Source organism: Mus pahari, chromosome 1 (genome assembly GCF_900095145.1).
Source record: "Mus pahari chromosome 1, PAHARI_EIJ_v1.1, whole genome shotgun sequence".
NCBI lineage: Eukaryota > Metazoa > Chordata > Mammalia > Rodentia > Muridae > Mus > Mus pahari.
The window spans coordinates 102,185,585-102,206,258 of record NC_034590.1 but is presented as its reverse complement, the minus strand read 5'-3'; the positions used below and the strand labels follow the sequence as shown (position 1 = coordinate 102,206,258).

Sequence of the window (20,674 nt, the reverse complement as noted above, 5' to 3'; positions counted from 1 at the left end):
GGCAGGCTCATAGTGCCTGTTCTGTACCAGGCAGGCATAACCAGCAAGCAAGCAATATTCAGTTTCTTTACTACACAGGTGTGCACACACGCATGCACATGCACGCACATGCACAGGTGCGTATACACAAACACAAATGCACACACACACTTTTCCAGTGGAGCCTTCAACTTACAATGAAGATATCCCCATGCGTGGGGTTACCCTATGTTCCTTTAATTCTCTAAGCCTGTCAGTCCCCCACTGAAGACAGGGTGCAAGTATCTGCATCTGAGGTGGTCTCAGAGCCCATAATTTTGAGCCTCTTTCACATATGAGCCCAGTCCATGTCCAGGACAACTGGAGACAAGTTGGTGATGTGCTTGTGCCACCCCTGTGCCCACTGGCCAACCTGGGACAGAGCTTCTGCCCCTTCCATGTCCAAGTTCCATGACTTCTGTCTTGACTCCATGAGAGTCTCTTCCTTCTTCCTGTGTGGGAGATCTTTCTGGCTTACTCACTGGACTGTAACTGAACACATATGTTGGATACCAAGAAGTTGTTTCTATCTCCAGATAGACTAAAATAGGTTGAAGGGGGACAGCTTTGGGTGACTTCTGAAGGAGACACAGAACCCTAAGTGCTGGGTGTGATACATACATAGCCTCAGTTGACTTTTAATGCCAAGCCTGTTTTCTTAGTGAGCAAACTAGAGAGGTAATAAAAGCAGCTTACATGTGTTATTAGATCTCACTAGCCACAAGCTGGAATAACAGTACTGCATTGCTGGAGACATTTTCTGGCCTCAGATATGTAGACACTGTTTAAAAATATATTGCGTGGTGGGATTGTGCCCAAATGTATGGCTTGCCTCATCGGTTCCAGGCAGGCCTCCAAGAACCAGAAAGGTGTCCTGGAGCCTGAGAAGGCCACCCTGGTTCTGCCTGCCACCTTGGCTGGCTGCTTGACCATGTAGGTGGGACAAAACACAGGGAAGAGAGAGAATGCCCTGGGAATGCGCACTCTATGCATCAGAGGTTAGACCCCGAGGATAGAATTTGTGAATCCTGGTCCATGTCCTATCACACATCTACCACTGACCAGCCCTCTCTCCATGGGGCTCTGTGGCTCTGCCTGCTTTGGCTCTCCATGCAGTAATATACAGTCTCAGTAGGTAGGCCTTACTTGCCAAGGGGCCTCAAAACCACCGAGACAGTTTTCATGTGTCTGTAAACAGTCCTGGGTTAGGAGCCTAGAGAGATGGCTCAGTGGTTAAGTACATTTGCTGTTCTTGTAGAGGACGTATGTGGGTTTGGCTCCCAGCACCCACATGGTGACTTAGAACTGCCTATAACTCCAGCTTCAAGGGGTCTTATATTTCTCTTCTGGCCTCTAGGAGTATAAGGCATGCATGTGATACGCATATATACATCCAAGCAAAACACTCATACACATTTTTTAAAGAGTCCTGGACTCAGCCAGGATATTGTAGGGCCCTGAGTCTGGGTTCACAACAGACGGGCATGTCACTGGTGTACAGAGACCCACACCTTGCCAGAGGATGGTTGAGGCTGGTACTCTGTACATGCTATGGCTTCACTGGAGACCTTTAGCTGCCTAGAGGAGTACAATGTCTGCATGTCTGGGAGGAAGAACTTGTAGGTGAGTTTCCATACCTGTAGGATAGGCTTAGTACAGCCCTTTCTTCCTTGAGCTCCCTCTTTAACTCTCTCATAAGTCTTTGATCTTGGTTCAGATATTTGTTCCACTTTCATGTTCTTGTGAAGGAACCTCTTTGCATGTGGCCTCTGAGACCAGGTGTATGAACACTTTAGATAAAGGTACAAAGTGCCTTTTTGGTTAGACCTTTGGAGCAGCTGGGTGTTCTAATAAACCAACTCCCTTGAGGGGCCCACTGGGGCCAGGAACAGACCCTGAGGGTGGTAAACTTGTAGGGCCTCCCCTTTGCTCTTTACACAGCTGGTGGGAGCCAGAGCTCTCTAACCTGCCAGTAGAAAAGGAGCCTGGTTAGGATGAGAGCTGAGAGCCAGATAGCAGGAGAGGGCAAAGAACTCTCAGGTCCAGACCGTGAGGCCCTAGTCTTCATCGCCCTGTGGTTTAGCAGGAGCACATGCCATGGGCACAAGCTCTCTGATAGGAGTCCATGTTACATCAGGTCTTACCCATTACCACCCTGTGAGGGTACTGAGACTCTGCTGGTGCCTAGGCCTGCCAGACACTTTCTGGATAAAGTAGTCACTTCTATATCCATGTTTCTGGATGCTGGCAAACCGTGAGGCCTCCAGAAAAGAGGTTATGATGCTAGAGCCCTAGGCAGTTTGCTGACCGTTACTGTGTTCATGTGCATGCATGCGTGTGTGCCTGTGCTCTATATAATCTGGAGGTTTTTTGTTTTTTGTTTTTGTTTTTGTTTTTTTTGTTTTTTTTTTTTTTTTGGTTTTTTGATACAGGGTTTCTCTGTGTAGCCCTGGCTGTCCTGGAACTCACTCTGTCAACCAGGCTGGCCTTGAACTCAGAAATCCGCCTGCCTCTGCCTCCTGAGTGTTGGGATTAAAGGCGTGTACCGCCATGCCTGGGCCTGGAGAATGCTTTTGATGGCTGTGTTTTTTTTCTTTTAAATGGGTGAGTTTATTATAAATAGTAAATCAAAATAAATCAGAATAAATAGCCAGTAGCAGACCAGAAGCAGCAGATAGAAAATATCATTAAGTCAAAGAGGCAGATAGCAAGAGTCCCTGTTCATCTTTCTGGATGAGCTTCAGGCTTCCCACTGCCACTGCAGGCACCTTTATATCATGGGAGAAGAGATGGTGACCTCTGTTGGAAATGGTTTACCTTATCATTGTTCTAAAGGACATGATGTTTTCACTCTTGTGTTATTTTGCACAATACAAACAGGCCGTCTTGAAGAACACACACTGAGACATACTTCCTTGAGTCTGAAAGTGGGGAGTAACCCCACTTCCTAGGCAGTTTTTCAGTGAGCTCCAGCATATTACTGTTCATCAATATACATTGTAGTGTGTATACATGCATGTGTATCTCTGTATATTCCTGTGTATATATCTATCTATAGTTTTTGTATGAACATTCGTAAATCTATCTATACACACATGCACACGGCACCCGTGTTACCCGGTGTGCTGTTTTGTGAATGTTAAGTGCTGACAGACACAGTTCATATTGTACTTGCTAGGGCTAGAGAGGAGGTGTGAGTGGCTGCAGGGGCAGGTCTGAGACACACATGCTGAGGGTCCCTACAGGTACAGTCTATTGCTATTGTAGATGCTGCTTTTCTTGCTTCCTTCTGTCCTAGTGCCCCTTTCTGACTTAGCCCTACCACCCCTTGTTTGTTCATCCTCCTGCCTCAACATCTTCTCTCACAAATGGTAAGGAGGCAGCCCTCTGGCCACCAACATGCTTGCTTAACTCCATGCTGAGAGCCATAGGTGGTGAAATGGTGCCAGAAGGGGATTTACCTTCTTCCACAGGGAGTTAGCCATATATGAGGATCCCCTCCCCATGTCCAGCATCCTTGAAACCAGGGCTGAAATATCCCCAGAGACCACAGCTACCCCATCGCCTGCCATATCTCTGAGGCACAGCTGTCTTAGCCAGCAGTGGCGGCCCTTGTCCCTCTCAACAGTGAAGGTGACATTGCAGTAAAAAGTTGCTTCCCGATTGTCTTAGGTCATATTGTCTTAAAAATCCTAGTTTTAAGATTGTGGCCAGGGTGCCCTGTGAGGCTGCAGTTGACACAGCTGTCTTAACCCTGAGTGAAAAATGTTGATTGTAGTAAGGAGATCCTGGAAGGGAAACAACACCTTCCCTGTATTTTTAGTTATGGCCTATGCTCTGTGATGTGAGCTGTGGCACATGGGAGTCTGTAAGAACCAGTCCTGCCTGGGTCTGGTCTGGTCCTCCTGTGCTTTCCTCCTCAAGTGGTCTTCTGAGGTCCTTATTGTCTGTGGTGTTCTGTAAAGCCACAGCCTCCTGCTGGCACCAGGCCAGTGGACGGCACTGAGGACAGGGCTGGTCTGAGCATTGAAAGCTGTTTAGCAGCCCAACTTTCCCTGACATTGATAGTAACTGTTTGATTTGAGACCTAGCCTGACCACCAAGCATTGCTTGTCTCTCAGAAAGTCCCAAGTTATGCAGTACCATTCAGACATGGATCATGTGTGTGAGCAAAGACTTCAGAAAAGCAACAAGATTACTCATGAATGCCATGCCCCTGGGTGCTGTGTTTTTAACACCAGGCTGGTCAGTTTGAAAGAGAAAACAAATTGTATTTTTCAACAGAGCTTCAAATAGAGGCAAGACATTCATAGGGAGGGCTCAGGATGCTGAAACAGAGGTTTGATTGATTACAGTTGCCCACACACTGTACCCTCAAGCTCCCCAAGGAGGCCCCAGAACAGGCAGCAACTGTTGTGTTAGCAGATGTTTGAGAAACTCATGAAAGCTGGCTGGGATGCTATGGGGCAGGAAAGAGCAGGAGGTAGAAATAAGCATGCTGGCATATGGTAGGAGAGCACTGAGCTGGGGTCCTGCCCATGAGTTTAGAGAGCCTGGTGGAGCAGAGCCATAGGGCTCTGCTGGTTGGTGGGCTGCTCTTGCAGTCAGCAGGGGTTATAACAGATGCTCAGTGATAACTCCTGGCTCTTTGCTGGGCAGAATCACCCTTGGATGAAACTCCTAACCAGCCTTTTTTCTCTTTGCTCTGTGTACCAGTGGAGCTGCCTTTAACAGGGGACAGTGGCCCTTCTAGTTGGCTTGTAGAGTGGCTCTTCATGCTGCTGGACTTGGCCGTTGTGGGTCAGCCTTCCATTTTCTTGGCCAGATCCCTGACTGAAGGCCTTTGTGGTCTTCTCTTGTCTACTCTGTCAGTGTCCAGTGCCTCGCCCATTACTTTGCCTATGCCTTGGCCCCTCGTTGGCCTTGTTGATGAGGTGGGAGGCACCTCATATTGATAGGGAGATGAATTTAGAGATGGAGCATCTACCACATAGAGTGCTGGCTGGTGTGAAGCTCTGGATTGTATTGGTCAAAAGAAGTGGATGAAAATGAAGACAAAACCCATCAGTACATGGGATGGATGGTTCATAAGGTCTGGACCCCAACAGAGAACCTGTGTTCTTGGGGTTTGTGGATGCTGAGCTGTGGCAGCTCTGGGCATAGTAACCTAACATGCTATTGTCCATGCCTTTAACAGCCATTGCTAACCAATCATGGCATCTGTTTAGGTGAACTCAGAAGAGGCCAGCTTGACAGCCTCTGCTACCCATTCAGTACCATCTGCTTCTCCTGTGCTAGTTTGCCCCTCATTGGAGGATATGGCTGTTAGCATGTAGGGGCAGTCGGAGACTTGGCCAAAGCCATATACTGAGTTGGAAACCCCAGGAAGGCTTGGGCCCCGGTGAGTCCCTCTCCTATCACTTGGCCTTTGTCAGTGACTGATCCTTGTAAGATGTGATGTGAGCTTTGAAGTCAGGTAAGTCAGGGCCCTATCCCTATCCTGCCATTTCTGATCTGATCTGTGCACCCTTAGTCACACAGCTGGCTCCTCTATGTCTGTAAAGTGGAATTGCTCTTGCTTTTCTCTGGAGAATAGAAAGAAGCCATGCACTATGGACCTAGCACGTAGTTTTCAATTGAACACGGCTTCATAGAAAAGAAAGGCTGTGGAAATTTCATAGTGGTTAAGGTGCATGCCGTGCAGAGCCCAGCACCCTTGGGAGGAGCTGAGTGTGGTCCTGTGCACACTGGACTGTGCTAGTCAATCTGAAAAAAATATGAGGTAGAGGCCTGGGGAGATAACCCATTGGTTAAGAAAACTTGTTCTTACAGAGGAGTCCTGAGTTTGATTTCAGGCACACACATAGTAACTCAAAATTGTCTGTATCTCAAGCTCTGGGGGCTTCAGTGCCCTCTTCTGACCTCCCTGGGCACCGTGCATGTATGTGATGATGCACAGACATACATATGAGCAAAACACTCATACTCATAAATAAATCAACCAAAAGAACATAAAAATAAAGATGGGATGGAAAGTGACAGAGGACACTCGGTGCCTTTCTCTGGCACGTGTGTATCCCTATACACATGAGTACATGCACATTTTAAGAAAAAGCAATTGCAAAAAGAAGCGGCTGCAGCAGAAGAGCCTGCAGCTTTTCTCCTGTACTCAGGGGGTCAGCTTTCCTGACATAGCTCCCCTACAACGCTGGTCAGCCTGCTAGGCTTGTGATGTTGGTAGGCCAAGACCTCCAGCTGCGCAGCAGGCTGGGGTTGGAGTGCTTGGGACATGGCCTCTCTTTTTCCTTAGAGAAAGATGTGTCCATGGTACTATAGAACCTTGGTGGGGGAAATCTATGCTTCAGGAAAACCCTCCACAGACACCTGGTTCCCTTCTTGTCCCCAGGTTATATAATAAGCGATCTTCTGAAGGTCACTCAGATCATGGCCCAATGTTGACATAATAGGTTTGATCTCCTGGGGAAGAGAAAAAAATAGGAGTTCCCCTGGGAGCATGCCAGGGAGGCATTCACATGCCACTTGGTGATTTTCCATGCCTCACTTGAAAGGCAGTGGTGCTCTGGGGACTCCAGGACCCTCGGGAGTGAGTGCCTCTTCCTCCCTAGGACAGTTCCCTAGATGAGAGCCCCTGGAGCTTCCTGATCAAACTGGGAGCACCTTTGACTTGCCAGACCTGCGTGTGGTGGGCATAATCTTAGAATCGCTGTCTTCCAGGGCCCACAGCCTCTAGGCAGAAGGAAAACAGCCTTTCCTGCTGAGGTCTGAGCATTCCCCAGGGCAGCTCCGGGCTGGCCAGAGGAGGCCACTATAGGAAAGGCCTGTGGGCCATTATTACTAGTGCATGACTAGTTCACCTCCAAGAAGGAGGAGGGGGCAGAGGCTCTAGAGTAGTAGTTCTCAACCTGTGGGTAGTGACCCCTTGTGGGGGGGGTGCATTGTGTAGAACAACCCTTTCACAGGGGTTGCATTACCATTCATTAACAGTAGCAAAATTACAGTTACGAAGTAGCAATGAACATAATTTTACAGTTGGGAGTCACCACAAATGAGGAACTGTATTAAAGGGTCTCAGCATTAGGAAAGTCGAGTCCCACTAGTCTAGAGAAATCCCCATGTTATTCCTAGGTTGTTGAAGAAGTAATAGAGTGTATGAGCTGAATCAATGAGGCAACAGAGGCTGGAGGGAGACAGGACCTGCTTCATGCTGGAGCTCTTTATCTGGGGCAGCTAGGTCTTCATTGTGAGTAATTTATGTCACCTTTCTGTATCTTAGTATCCCTGTCTAGGGGGTAAGGTAGCACTAGGGAGGTAGGGAAAGGCAGATCCTTGGTCCCACTGGTCAGTCATCCTGGCTGAATTGATGAGCCTCAGATCCCTGAGAGAACCAGTCTCAAAAAACAAAGTAGATTAGCTGGGTGCAGTGGTACAGGCAGACCTCTGTGTTCAAGGCCAACCTGATCTACTTAGTGAGTTCTGGGACAGCCAGGGCTATGTAGAGAGAACCTGTCTACCCCAGCCCCCACAGTAGATGGCTCTTGAGAAACCATTCCCAAGGTTGATCTCTGGCCTCCACACACATGCTCACACATGTGTGTGCACATCAACATACATACAGGACATGTGACTTTTATTCTTCACACAGGGTGGAAGTATTCAAAGGTTTGAACCCCTGGAGCAGTAGAAGCCCTGGAAATTTCTCTGGACAATGATGAGCAGTATGGCTGAGAGGCCTGGGGAAATCGAGGAGGGTAGTCAAGGTGCTGTTGGCAAGCTTGGCTGCCGACTAAAGCAGGTCAGGCAGTGGCATGCCCATTTGTGTTAAGGCTCCAGTAGCCCACCAAAGTGCAACGATTGCTATTGGCCTCCAGCTTCTCAGTGTAGACTGCACTGGGTAGAGTCAATCACCCTAGCTCTCCAACATCATCATTTCTGCTTGAATAGTCTATTTAAAGCTTGCTGATTGTAAGTTCCTTTGATCTTATTTATATGCTTACTTTGTCTGTTTTTTTTGTTGTGTGTGTACAGTATATGTGAATGCAGGTATGCACATGCAATAGCATACATACAGAGGTCAGAAGACAACCTTCACCTTGTTTGAAACCAGGTCTCTGTTGTTTTTCCACTGTGTATGCCAGGCTGTCTGGCCTGTGAGCCCTTAGAGAGTCTCCTGTCCCCACACACATGCACATGTGCTTTGCATGGCTACATACATACACAACATTGGGCTTCTTATTCTTCAGAATGCTTCTTGCAAAAGCATAGTGAGTGCAGAAACTCACACTGCATTTATCTATTACACAGATTGTGTTAGGTCCTCATGCTTGCACAGCAAGTATTCCTACCCTCTCTGGGTCGTCTCCCCAGCCCACATGTTCCTTCTTGCTCGTTTCTTAGTACAGATGAAGCCTGGTGGTGCACCGAGTGGCCATAGAACCACCTTGCTCCAGTCACTGTGTGCCAGTGGTTTATCAGCCAGGCTGCCTTTTCCGTCTGGAGCCTCTGTACCTCTGCTAATGTGTGTTTGCCTTTGCCTATTAGAGCTGGGTTCCCTATCCCGAGCTCCAAGCTCAGGGCTAGAGGAGGCCTGGACTGGCAAAGGGCCACAGGAAGATTCTTCCATGGTTTTGAATGTTTGTCATGCTGGATCTCATCTCAGCTGTGCCGTATCTGGTCAATTTACAACAGCTGGGGCAGCATTTTCCTGAACAAAAGGGAGGGGGAAGGTCGTGGTGTCTCATCCAAGTCTTCACATAAGTCTAAGTAAGCCTCAGTGGACTTCAGCATTCAGGGAAGAAGACACTAGAAGGATGCAGGAAGGAGTTTGCCCTTTCTCATCTAGTTCCTGATCCCTCAAAGGACATCAGAATAATGCCTTCCCTAAAGGATCACCAGGCCCTTAGTAGCATGGTACCGACTGGCTAGGAAAGCCTTAGCAAGAACCAGCAAAGGAAACAGAGAGGCATCCTTGAATGGATGTGATTATGATGGCTAAGTCTGGCCCAGGCTGAGCATGGCCATGCCATTCCCAAGACCAGATGGCTGCTGTTCTCTGGGGGCCCCTACTCCGAGGCTTAGGTGTCATACCTTCCAGGATGTGTCCCTCTGCCACCCTCAGCACTGCATCAGCAGCCTCTCCCTGTTGATGGGGTATTCATCTAGAAAATTCTGTGGTTTCAGCCATCTGGATTAGGTCTCTTTTGTGCAGTTTCCAGCTTTGGTAGAGAACTGAAGAAAACCAGTGCCACATATGAGCTTGAGCTCTGCTGTACTTCCTTCCCCACAGGACTTGAGCTGACTTGGTTAATTGCTCCTTCTGACCACAAGATTGACAGTGTCACCTTTGAAAGTTAAACTAGAACTCTTAGGTAGTCCTTTTGGGTGCGGGGAAGGGTGGTTTTTTTTTGTTTTTTGTTTTTAATTTCTTTTAGAAAACAAAACAAAACAACAACAACAACAAAATGCTTGGTCCTACAATATAGTACAACTCAAGACTTCTTTTGTAAGTGATGAACTCACATCAGTGCATATCTCTAAAGGTCATCGAGCCCCCAGTCCTGGCCTGACACTGTACAAAGGCCACATCATGCGTCTGCCTTTCATGGAGCAGGTGGGGAGGCAGCTGTCCCTTGCCAGAGTGTGGCATGGGAGTGTGGCATGCCTCTTGGATCAGCCAGAGCCTGGTCAGGACAAACCATCCATTGGGTTCAAGGTAGTCACTGAAAGTATGTGTAACTAGGATTTAGAAGAACCAATATCTCAGAGAAGCAACTGCAGGAAGCTGCTCCCTACAGCCCTTCTGGAGGCTTAGCAGCCAGCAGACTGAACGTTCCACAGCTGGCCAGGCCTGAAGAGAGGGGAAGAAGATGAATACTCTGGAAGAATAGCATGCTGAAGCAGCTGCTGAGAAAGGAGCAGACTGCCCTGGTAGGGGTCACATGTGTTTGGGTGACTGTACCAGCAGAGGAAGCAGTCAAGAGAGGCTAGCTCTCTTCCTCTAGCCTCCATTTGCCTGACATTCTTCTGCTAAAGTCAGGTGCTGTGGGCGTCACTTCTTTCCTCCCCAGGTTTGGCACCAGATGCCTTCCCCCCCACTGAGCTCTCACTAGCTCTCAGCCTTTTTTGGGCAGTGTTAGATCTGTCCTCCTGGGATGTTGAGCACTCAGTACGTTAGAGGAGCCTGGCAAGACCAGACAAATATTCTTGAACATGATGGGATCATTTTTGGAGCCCCGAGAAATGTGGTGTTGAAAGAGTGGGTCATGGCTCCGAGGAGCAGGTAGAGCCCCAAGCCATGTCACAGGATTCCAGGAAGGGACTAAGCCTCTGCACGAGCCTGCATTTGATTTGCTGGTGTGGGGCAGCTCTAGGAGTCCATTCAGAAAGCGTGTTCCTTGTATTCAAGTTGTCCCCTTTCCAACGTGAAGAGGTGGTTTCTTGGGCAAGTAAGGTGTAAGTCTCATGAGATTCTTTCCCAGATCTCTGGGGACCTGGAACTGAGGCTGCAGCTGGAGACCATCACAGCTTCTATTAGTTCATTTTAGCCTCTTAGTATTCCTGTGAGGTGTTTATTAGAAGGTGTGCTGGGGCCCTGAGGTATTCAATACCTTGCCTAAGAGATCTTGGAAACTTGGCCCAGAGCCTCCTAGATTGGGAGGAGGTGAGTTAAAGGTCTTTGCACACCCAGCAGGCTTGAAGCAGATAACTCTGTTTCTACAGAGACCTTGGGTAGGAGGGAGGGAGATCTGGGGAAACAGGGGAGTCTGGTAGGCCCTATGGAAGAGTATAGATCCTAGAGCAGATTAAGATCATAGCAAACCCTTGTCAGATGCCTGCAAGTGGCCATGGAAAGCTTCCAGCTCACAGTGGGAAGGCACTTCTCCCACTAGCGCCTAGCATTGCTCAGCCATTTGGTGGACATTTGGAATTTGGCCTCGACCCCAGGCCTGCCACATCAGAATCTGTATTTGAACTTGATCCCCCTACTTTTGAAAGAACTTGGGAGGTTTCTGTGGAAGATGACTCTGGTTTGGTTTTGGCACTATGTGGCCCATCTATGGATTCTTCCTGTACGGAGGTCTGGGGGGAGGGGATCCCTGAGTTTGAGCCTTACCTGGTCAGCTAACTCTGTCCTCTATGGTTTGAGTCATCTATGTGGTCACCCTTCTGCCACTGTCCTTTCTTCCCAGGAATGAAGGGACATGGTTCATCCTGGGAACTTTTCACTGGAGTCTTAGGCACCACCCACTGCTACTCTGATCAGCATGTAAAAATGGCAAAGTGACAGCTTCTCTTCTCCTCAGGCTTCCAGCAAACACTTTGCAAATGGGTACCATTAGGGCCCTGTGTGGTGGGGATGAGGCTGCAGGAGGAATTAGCTTGCCGAACCCTTCTGACCCTGCTTCAGAAGGAAGCTTTGCCATCCACAGTGTGTCAGGCTAGCCCAGGTCAGCAGGACAGGAGAGAAGACAGGTGGAGACCAGGGCTTGTGGGTGGCTCGTGGTCTTTGGGGGCCATATTCACATGACATTCAGAGACCGGGATAGGGAACAGGTCTAGATGTGAGTCTTGCAAATATCCATTGATCCCTTCCCATTTCTCTGACCATTTTTCACTTGGTCTTTGTTAGTTAGTGTGGTCAGTGTTGGTGGTGTGATTACTTAGCCATGTCAGGAGATGCTCCTCAGCTATGTGATAGATGTGAATATTTGTCTATTGCTTGTGCTCTGGAGGGCCTGTATCTATAACAGAAGTGATAGTAGTTTATTGAATACTTATTTTAGATGAATGAATGAACAAACTAATGAAGTAAGGCAAAGGCATAGTTTCTTAATAGATAAGTGAGCCGCTGCATTACTGGTACTCAGCAGCAAGATGGCACTTACGCTTTCATTTCTGTGAAGAGACACCATGACCAAGGCAACTATTAAAAAGCAAAGTATTTAATTGGGATTGGCTTAACAGTTTCAGAGGTTTAGTTCATTATCATCATAGCAGGAAGCATGGCAGCCTGGAGGCAGACATGGTGCTGGAGAAGGAGATAAGAGTTCTACATCTTGATCTGAAGGCACCCAGAAGGAGGGTCTCATTCCATAGTGGGTAGATCCTGACATAGGAGCCTCAAAGCCCACCCCCACAGTGACACACATCCTCCAACAAGGCCACACGGCCTAATAGTGCCACTCCCTGGGCCAAACCTATTCAAACCATCACACCAATCCTAGGCATAGGCAACACAGGTAGTTGCATAGTGTTGCCCTTAAAAGAGCTCCTTGTTGTTTTACACAGTGACTAGAGTTTAATCACTGCCATAGTCACAAGGCCAGGAGTTTCTGCAAGCTTGCACGTGTTACATTCCCAATCACATGGCAAGGGTCAGGGTGCCAGAGCTTCCCTGGGTGAGTGGGGACACAGCAGGCTCCCAGGATGATGACATCCAAGTAGCCAAGCTCAGGGATAGCCTGGGATGGCAGCTTGGGAACTCACAGGCAATCATCCAGGCTGCATATTCTAGGCTCTGCTTGTTATACCAGTGTTAGAGCTGTCTAGACATTCTGAGTGACACTCGTCATCCTTTAGGGTAAAGAGGGGCTAAAAGTGGATTCTTACTGAAATTTGAAGTTTAAGTTTGAAGCAGTGACAGAGTGGAACACTGAAGGTAGTCTTTATGAAGTCCAGCAGCCTCCAGAAGGGGCAGGCACCTGAGAGAGTAGGTAGAGTAGGAGAAGTGAAGGGCTCCATCTGTCCCCACCCACACCTTCCCAGTCGTCCTATCCTGGAAGCCTAGAGAGACCTGACAGTGCAGGGGGTAACCACAGGGACTGCCTCATCCCAGAGCAGACACCCAGGAACACTCAAAGTGAATGAAGCTTAGTGTTTTGGGCTCTGTACTGGCCCCAGCACACCTCCTTCCAATGCTTTGAGAAGAGGGACTTAAAAATCTTATCTTTGAGGTATGGTGACAGCCTTCACAGACTCTCCAGATGAAGAGTCTGATATGTAATGAGGTTTTATTTATACACCACAGTACCTCTTGCTATATTTGACACCTGTAGCTTTCTTGCTACTACAACAAGACTGAGTCCTGGCAAAGATGGGGCATTCATTCCAACAGGAGCCCGCAGCCTGCAGAGCTTTAGTATCTACTAAGGAGCCCCTGAGCTAGATACTAGCCCGGTGCCTCAGTTTCCTTGTTTAGAAAGATTATGAGGCAACTTCTCACCAAAAGCTGGTCTTTGAAAGAACCCAGGTCAATTATCTTGGTAGTCAGAAATATGTCAGTGATGTAAGGTGGCCCACCCTATGGTCGCCTCCAGCTGTGCCTTACCCTAAGCTGGCTTTCACAAGGCCATTCCTGTACTCCCAGAGTGGCAAATAAGACTGCTGCTGGATCAGGAGCTATGGAAAAGGGGCACCTGGGCACCCTGCCTTGGGATGAATTGCTGCACTGCCTCTTGCTGCACAGAAGTACCCATGTTCCCACACTGGCTCCAAGTATTGGCTGGGCTGCTCATCCACTCTAGTTCTCTTTCCAGGCTGCCTTTGAGTCTTTGCCATGCTTGAGAAAGTGTGGGCCAGAACAGGGAGTGTTCATTTCCTCTGCTTTCGCTCCCTTCCTCCTGTCCCTCGAAGAATTTTGGTGGGGCTGTGCCACTCAATATGGTGAAACGAAACCCAGCCTGCCAGGGCAGCACTAGGATTCTCATCAGTCAGACAGAGCTCTCTAAAATACTCCCAGGCTGGGGTCCTAGGAGTCTCCCCGCAGGCCTGATGTATTCTCTGATGAAGGTGGACAACTAGCTCGGAAGTTGCTAGAGGACATTAATTTGTGGGAAAAATAACTTGGCCCTGAAAGGTGGTTTTATGGCAGCTTTATAAAAATAAGGGCGGGGATGGTTGGATCCGACATTTAAAAGCCTCATGTGGCTGCGGTTTTATCCTATGCCCCACCTCAAGCTCAGTGAACAGAGGCCCGTCCCAGGTTGAAACTGCAGCCAGCAGCCAGCAGAGAGACAGAAGGACTGTTCAGGGCCCGGAATGCTGTTAGGGACCCAGGAATAAAGTTGGAAAGTTCTCATGTAGACTCAGGCTTGCTTTGAGCTGGTGAATGATGAAGACATGTGGAACTGGGCTTGAGTAGCATCCCCCTCTCCAGTTCCTTCCCTGCCCCTTTGGGACAGCTGTGCAAGGGGAGTGGGGTGGTAATCCGCTCAGAATCTGAAGATGAGAGCAACAGGAATTGCAGTTTTTCAAAGGGAGTTAGCTTTTAAGGCCAGACTGTTCCATGCATCTTTAAGCTTCCATTGGGTAACAGACACTGGGACTGGGGTGTACCCTAACTTCTCTTCCTTCTTGGGAAAGAGGTACATAAGTAGTTAGCTGAGAGATGAAGCACATGTTCAAGAAGGTACCAAAATCATTCTAGGGTTCTCTGAGAAAGGACAGTATGGTAACAATGGAATTGTAAACCCCACAGAAGCACTCCTGTGGAGCTCTGAATACCATATGCAAACTGGCCTGCTAATCTCCATGTTAACTCTAATGCAGATATTGTTGTTGGCTTAGCAGGTTACTGCCAAAGATGAAAATACAGAAACCAGATGAAATGGTTTACTAGAAGCCAGCTGCTAGTCCTAGCTGGTGTAGAGTTTGAACTCAGGACATGTGGCTGAGAATCTCTGCTGAGCCTGGGTAGCACAGCCATTGAGGACTGTAGGGGTTGAGGATCCGGTGGCTGGAGAAGGCCTAATAGGCAGAATAGGGGAGTGTGTGTGGCACTGAGGAGTGAAGCCCTTTGTCACAGTATGGTACCTCCTTCCCAGGTTGTGGGACACACAGGTAGTTTGCCAAGGTACCTCCCCATTCTCAGGAATGCACCAGTTAGTATGGATGGACACATGGCAGGCAGTGTGCAGGAGGTAGCACATGGCCTGGGACCCCTGCTGAGGTGACCTGCAGCCACTTGGTGGTGCAGTGTGCAGAATATTGGGCAATAGCATCCCTAATCCTTATCACAGACAGTGTTTTCTTCAGCTTGATGTCTAGCAGAGAGCACAACCACACCCACCCCAGGCCCCCTGGCCATCCTTTCCTTGAACAGGCCTGTCTGCTTGGTGAGGCTGGGCACAGAGCTGGTTTCCACTAAAAAGGACATCACCTAGTATGACCTGGAGTCTGCCAGAATGCCCACTTGGTTCTGCAGTCTTAACATTGTGGTTAGCCTGACCTACATACCATCATAGCTGCTTTCGGAGGTCAAGGAGGAAAAGGGCAGGCTGGACAGAACCTGTGCTGCCTGGAGGCTGAGAACAGGCTCGGAGCAAGGTCATTGGACAGGTAGAGCTGGTGCGTTTGCGGCTGTGGGGCTTTAGCAAGACAGTGAACTTCTCTGAGCCTCTGCTTCCTCTGCTGTGAGACACAGGTCACAACAAGTGGCCCATTCATTGTAGACGCTATCACTTCTGGCACGTCGGCTTGAGCGATGTTCAACCTGAATATGCTGGTGCGTGCATATAGTTCCATACCTCACAAGGCTGAGGAGTTCAAGCCTCGCCAGTATAATGAGACCCTGTCTCAAGAGAAAAAAGAAATAGTAGTTTCTTGATTTGTTATTTATTGTTGTTCTTAGGTACATACACATGTAAGAAGCTTAAATTTCAAAAGATTTTAAAAGGACATAGTGAAGTCCAAAGCATAGGATGTAAAATTTCTCTAAAGCCACAAGAGTGGCTTGCGTGCCCCCCCCCCCAACACTTTTTCTAAACAACTGTAATACTGAATGGAGACTCTAGGTAACCACTTTAGTTCCAGGAGGCCTTTGATCCCACAGATTGGAGATCTGATTTTAAGTCGTCTGCCTATGCATGGAGCAATGATGAGACATAGTTTATTCCTCAAGGAGGAACGATGAAAGGACAGCCAGTTGGACAGAGTACGGTGCTTAGTGCCCACATCTCACTCTACAGTTAAGGCACAGGTTTTTGTTTTATTTTTTGAAAGTGTATTTTCAAATATTTAGTAATTCTTAGTGCTGTGTACATGTGCACGAGAAAGTGTGTGCCACATGTGTGCAGGTGTCTATGGAAGCCAGAAGGGGGGGGGGGGTCAGAGCCTCTGGAGCTGGAGTTCAAAGTGGTTGTATGCCTCTACAGTGTGCGAGTGCTGGGGCCCAAATTGGTCTTCTCTCTGCAAAAGCAGTGTGCTTAACCGCTGAGCCACCATTTCTCCAGCCCCAAAGGTACAGTGATGTGATATACATATATACCATACATACATGTATGTGTGTATGTGTGTGTATATGTATATATATATATATATATATATATATATATATATATATATATTCCCCCCCAACACTGTGCAGAAAGAAAGAGTTAACTGAACTCACTGATGCTGTCATACCCTTGTTTACAGCCATTCTCTTTCTTCTTTAACACCAAACTATACAGCTCCTTCAGAACAGGCCACATATCATGTGTATTTTAAAAAACTCCATTATCCATTTAGAAGGGCTGTGTTGAGAAAGGCTTCACCAGATGTTTGCAGCTCATTCAAGAAATAGAGTAGTTTCTACTGTCGTGTCTACACCAGGGCTCTGCACAAGCAAAAGCAATGTCTGCTGCCACCATGACTGTTTTGCAGTCTGTAGTGTTTCACTCTGTCTGAGCTAGTTCCTCTTCATAACTGTGCTGCCTGGGAACACCTCTGTCCTTTCCACTTCAGAGACCCTGAGACCATTGGCCCACAGGCATTCAGGGCTTGTGGGTCCATGGTGCCTGCTCTCCACGCTGCCTCACACAGCTAGACTTGTTTTTTACAAGTTGGCCCCAGTTGCACTCACATTGCGTGTCTGCCTCCCAGGATCTTGGGGACCTGCAGGATCTAGGAACCATCTTGGATTCCTCTGTACTTAGGAGGGACCTACTCCAGTTCTCCGTCACTCATTTAATTTGTTTCTTTCTGGCAAACTACTATGCTGGACAGTGAATCCTCTTATTGGATTCATGGGGGTGGGGTGTGGGGGGGGTGGGGGTAGATCTGTTTGATGCAGATCATACAGGTGCAGGATCCAGTGTTGAACTAGATGGCTGAGGGCCCTGATCTCTGGAAACTTCTGTCTGGTATGGATAGACAATAAACAAACCAGACAATCATGTCAGACAGCGTTGTGAAGACAAGAACCATACAATAGAGGTGGTAGGCACAAAAACAGAAAAGGCCTTTCCATAAAAGGTGGCATGAGGAACCTCCAGAGGCTGGCGACAGCTAACCGTGGCTGGACACAGTACCCAGCAGAGAAGAGGAGCTGAATGTCCACTCATGCTAGTTGAACTCCCTCCAGAACCAGGAGGCTCCTGCCTGATCCACCCCTTCCTACGAGCAAGTGGTCACCCGGATGCTGATCACTCATCTTTGGGAGTAGCAAAACCCGCTTGCAAGATGTCTTCTAGGATCCCAACAATGTAGCTCTTTCTCTTCCTCAGCAGTGTCTGGTTGGCTTGAGGAAATGAGGTGATAGCATGTCAGTTTCAGGAGCTTGGGGTTTTCTGACAGTCATCCAAGCAGGCTGTTGCTTCCAGGCCAATGGGTCTTGGTGCCAGCCCTGAATGTACATAGGCTCACTAGGCCTTCTAGCCATCTGTGTGGTGTGATAAGGTATCTTTGTGGGAGTAGCCCTGGGGTTTGAGTGGAGAGATATGGTAACTGTGTCCAGAATCTAGCCATGTCACCTGAATATGACAGAAGTATCCAGTGTGGTGTGAACATACAAATTGTTTCTAGACTGGACCTGGGGAGGTAGTTCTGGACACTGGAACTCCAGGCTTTGTTCTTATCAGCTGATATTAAACAATCCCGGAAGCTCACTTGTGACTCCATAGCCCAGGTGCTGCTTTAGAAACGGTGGTCCACGTTAGCCTCAAGTGTTGGCACAGTATGGTTACTCTGCTATCCCTGCCTGCCGGCGGCCTTGTGTGAACTTACCCCGCTGGGCTCCTCAGGCCAGATGTGGCTAGGGCAAGTAATATCACATAGGGCTTCTTACCCTTTTCTTAAGTGGGTGCCTCACAAACTCAGGGACTTGACTGCTTGGTGCTACCCCCATCCCCAGAGCTGGTCACATCTGCATAACACAGAGGACTGAGATCTTGCACCACCAGGCAGCATCAGGGTTGGAAGGAGCAATTCTTCAGCTCTAGAGTTGCCTTTCCATCCTGGCCATTAATTCCAGAGTGCCCCTGTTCATACACTGTCCCTGGTACCCACCAGAAAGGGCACAGCGTGACAAGTAAGAAACAAGTTGCCTGTCAGTAACTACAAGGGATTTGGCTCTGCCTCCATGCTGGAGTGCAACTGATCTCTTCTGTCATCAGCCTCCCTTTTGCTGCTTTAGCTGGTTGACACAGAAACTGGTCTCTGAAGGAATAGACCCTTGGGGTCTGGTACAGACGAGCCATACAGAGTCCCTTGGCATCTCCAGTGCCCATTGTTTCCCTGCACTCTACACTGAAGAACTTTACTTTCACAGCCATTAGTAAAGGCAAGAGAGTCCAGCAAGCAGAAATCTACTCATTCATTATGCTTTCCTGTCAGATGAGCCTCATCTCTTCAAGGGCTGGGCAGAGGGGGGTGTGCTTGATGCATGGATGCCCTGGGAAATAGTCTGCAAATAGTCTGCCTACAAAAGCAGTGGTTTCCCTCCTGGCATGGCTTGCTTGAGCATCACAAGGAAGCAGAGGGCAGGAGCCCAGTGAGCCAAGGCTGGGATGTGAACCTCATCCCTCTAGGCAGGTACGCACTTGGCACCCTTGTTTGTTTGGGTTTGCTTTTGTTTTTAGATGAGAGTCCATGACCTGTCCTGTAGCTCAAGGTGGCCTTGAATTCACTATGTAGTCAAGGCTGGCCTTGAGCCTCTGGTCCTTCTGATACTGTGGGCATGGGTAACTGTGCATGACTGTTTTGTTATTTCCTTTCCTCAAAGTGAGGACAATAATAACTCACTTCATGGGGTTGGTATGAAGACCACAGGAGCCAAAGGGTGCAAATCACCTACCACATCTGGTCAGTGGGCAGGAGTTGCTGTTGTCACCATTGTCATCACAGTCCCATGATGCCTCATTGCCTTCCTCTGCATAGAGAGTCCCCGGAGTCTCTGAAGGCTCAGGCCTGGGCAGAACTCAGGATGGCAGATGCCCACCTTCTCAGGTGCCCTAGGGACCTAGGCTGTCCACTCACTAAGGGGTCTTCATCGTTGGCCTCCTCCAACTGATAAAAAGTCCTTCCTTGTGGGAAAAGACCTGTGTCTTCTTAGCACTTACCCTGAGAGTAAAGCAGAGCCTACAGTATGGTGCAATTAACCAATACTTAAATTATATTACTGAGAATAAAATATTATGGTTCCATTAGGGAGAAAAGTTGTCTGGTAGACAATTATGTCTTCTGTGCCTGTCGCCCAATCATCTTGCTATAACTTTTAACTGCTGATGCTATAAATATCTTAGTAGATTACTGGAGATCTGAGGGCATGGAGAAAGGAGCTAGCCTGGGACTGAGAGAGCAAGGGCTCCTGCCTAACTCTGCCATTCTTTAGCTGCAGGATTCTGAACATATTATTAATCTAGGCCTCGGTTTTCCTATCTACAAAATGGAAATGAGTGTACTTGCCTTCTAGAGGAGTGCATGGCACAGCTCCTAAGACCTACACACATTTGATAGGCATCAGCTAAAGGAATGAAAGCCACACTTCCCACTGTACCCCAAAGACCAGAGATGGCATCACTCCGAGTTCTGAGGAGGGCATGCTCAGCTCACACATGCTGCCAACTTCCACGTGGGTATTGTTCACGGCAGGCAGGCATCCTGCAGTTGCATGAAGGCCAACTGTGGACTATACCCTGGGGAAAGTCTGCCAGCTGAAGCAGTTGCTAACTGATATGGTGTCAGGTGGGTCAGGACCATGCTCATGCCTAGCCTCACGGGAATCGGGAATCTCTCCACCCATCCCCATCCTGCTTATTCACATGGGGAGGAGCGGAACCAAGCAGGCACAAGCAGAGCCTCCCCTGAGACTGTAGGAAAGTGTGACATTTGTAAAAGATCATCGGGGCTGGTTTTCTTAGGATAGATTTGAGGTAGGAAGAAAGGGCGCAGCTGGAGCCCATCAGCCTCCAGGCTCAAGGAGACATGTCATTTGTCATTGTGTACCTGAGGCCCAGAGAGGTGAGGCTCTCTGCTCAAGATCTCTGTGAGCTAGATGGTGCCTGGGCAGCAACCAGGCCCCGCCCTCTTCCTGGCACTCTCCCAGCTGGTTCTCTGCCACTCTGCAAATGGAGAACACACTCTCATACTCATCTCTCCCCCTGGTTCCATCCTGTCTCCTTTGCCTGAGTGACTTGTCAAGGCTTTCCCCTGGCTTCCAGTGACTAGGCACATTCCTCAGGGCCCAGGGCGGTGCTTTCTCTTCCCAGGCAGGCAACTTCCCACACTTGCTAATCCCACCCAGGCTGTAAGTGGCTGAGAAGCCTGAGCACACAGAGCAAGTGAGTTGGGCCTAGTTCTCAGTTGAGTCTTAGGGCCTTTGACATGGTCCCAAACCTCTGTGAACCAGAGTGCCAGTCAACAAAGCAAAGCAAGAGATCTC

The 20,674-nt window shown here is 48.6% G+C and overlaps 1 protein-coding gene across 4 annotated transcripts in view; it reads left to right on the top strand.

The window, feature by feature from the left end:
• Fam53b (family with sequence similarity 53 member B) overlaps window positions 1-20,674 on the top strand; it is a 101,902-nt gene that overhangs the window by 55,114 nt on the left and 26,114 nt on the right. The window lies entirely within an intron of this gene.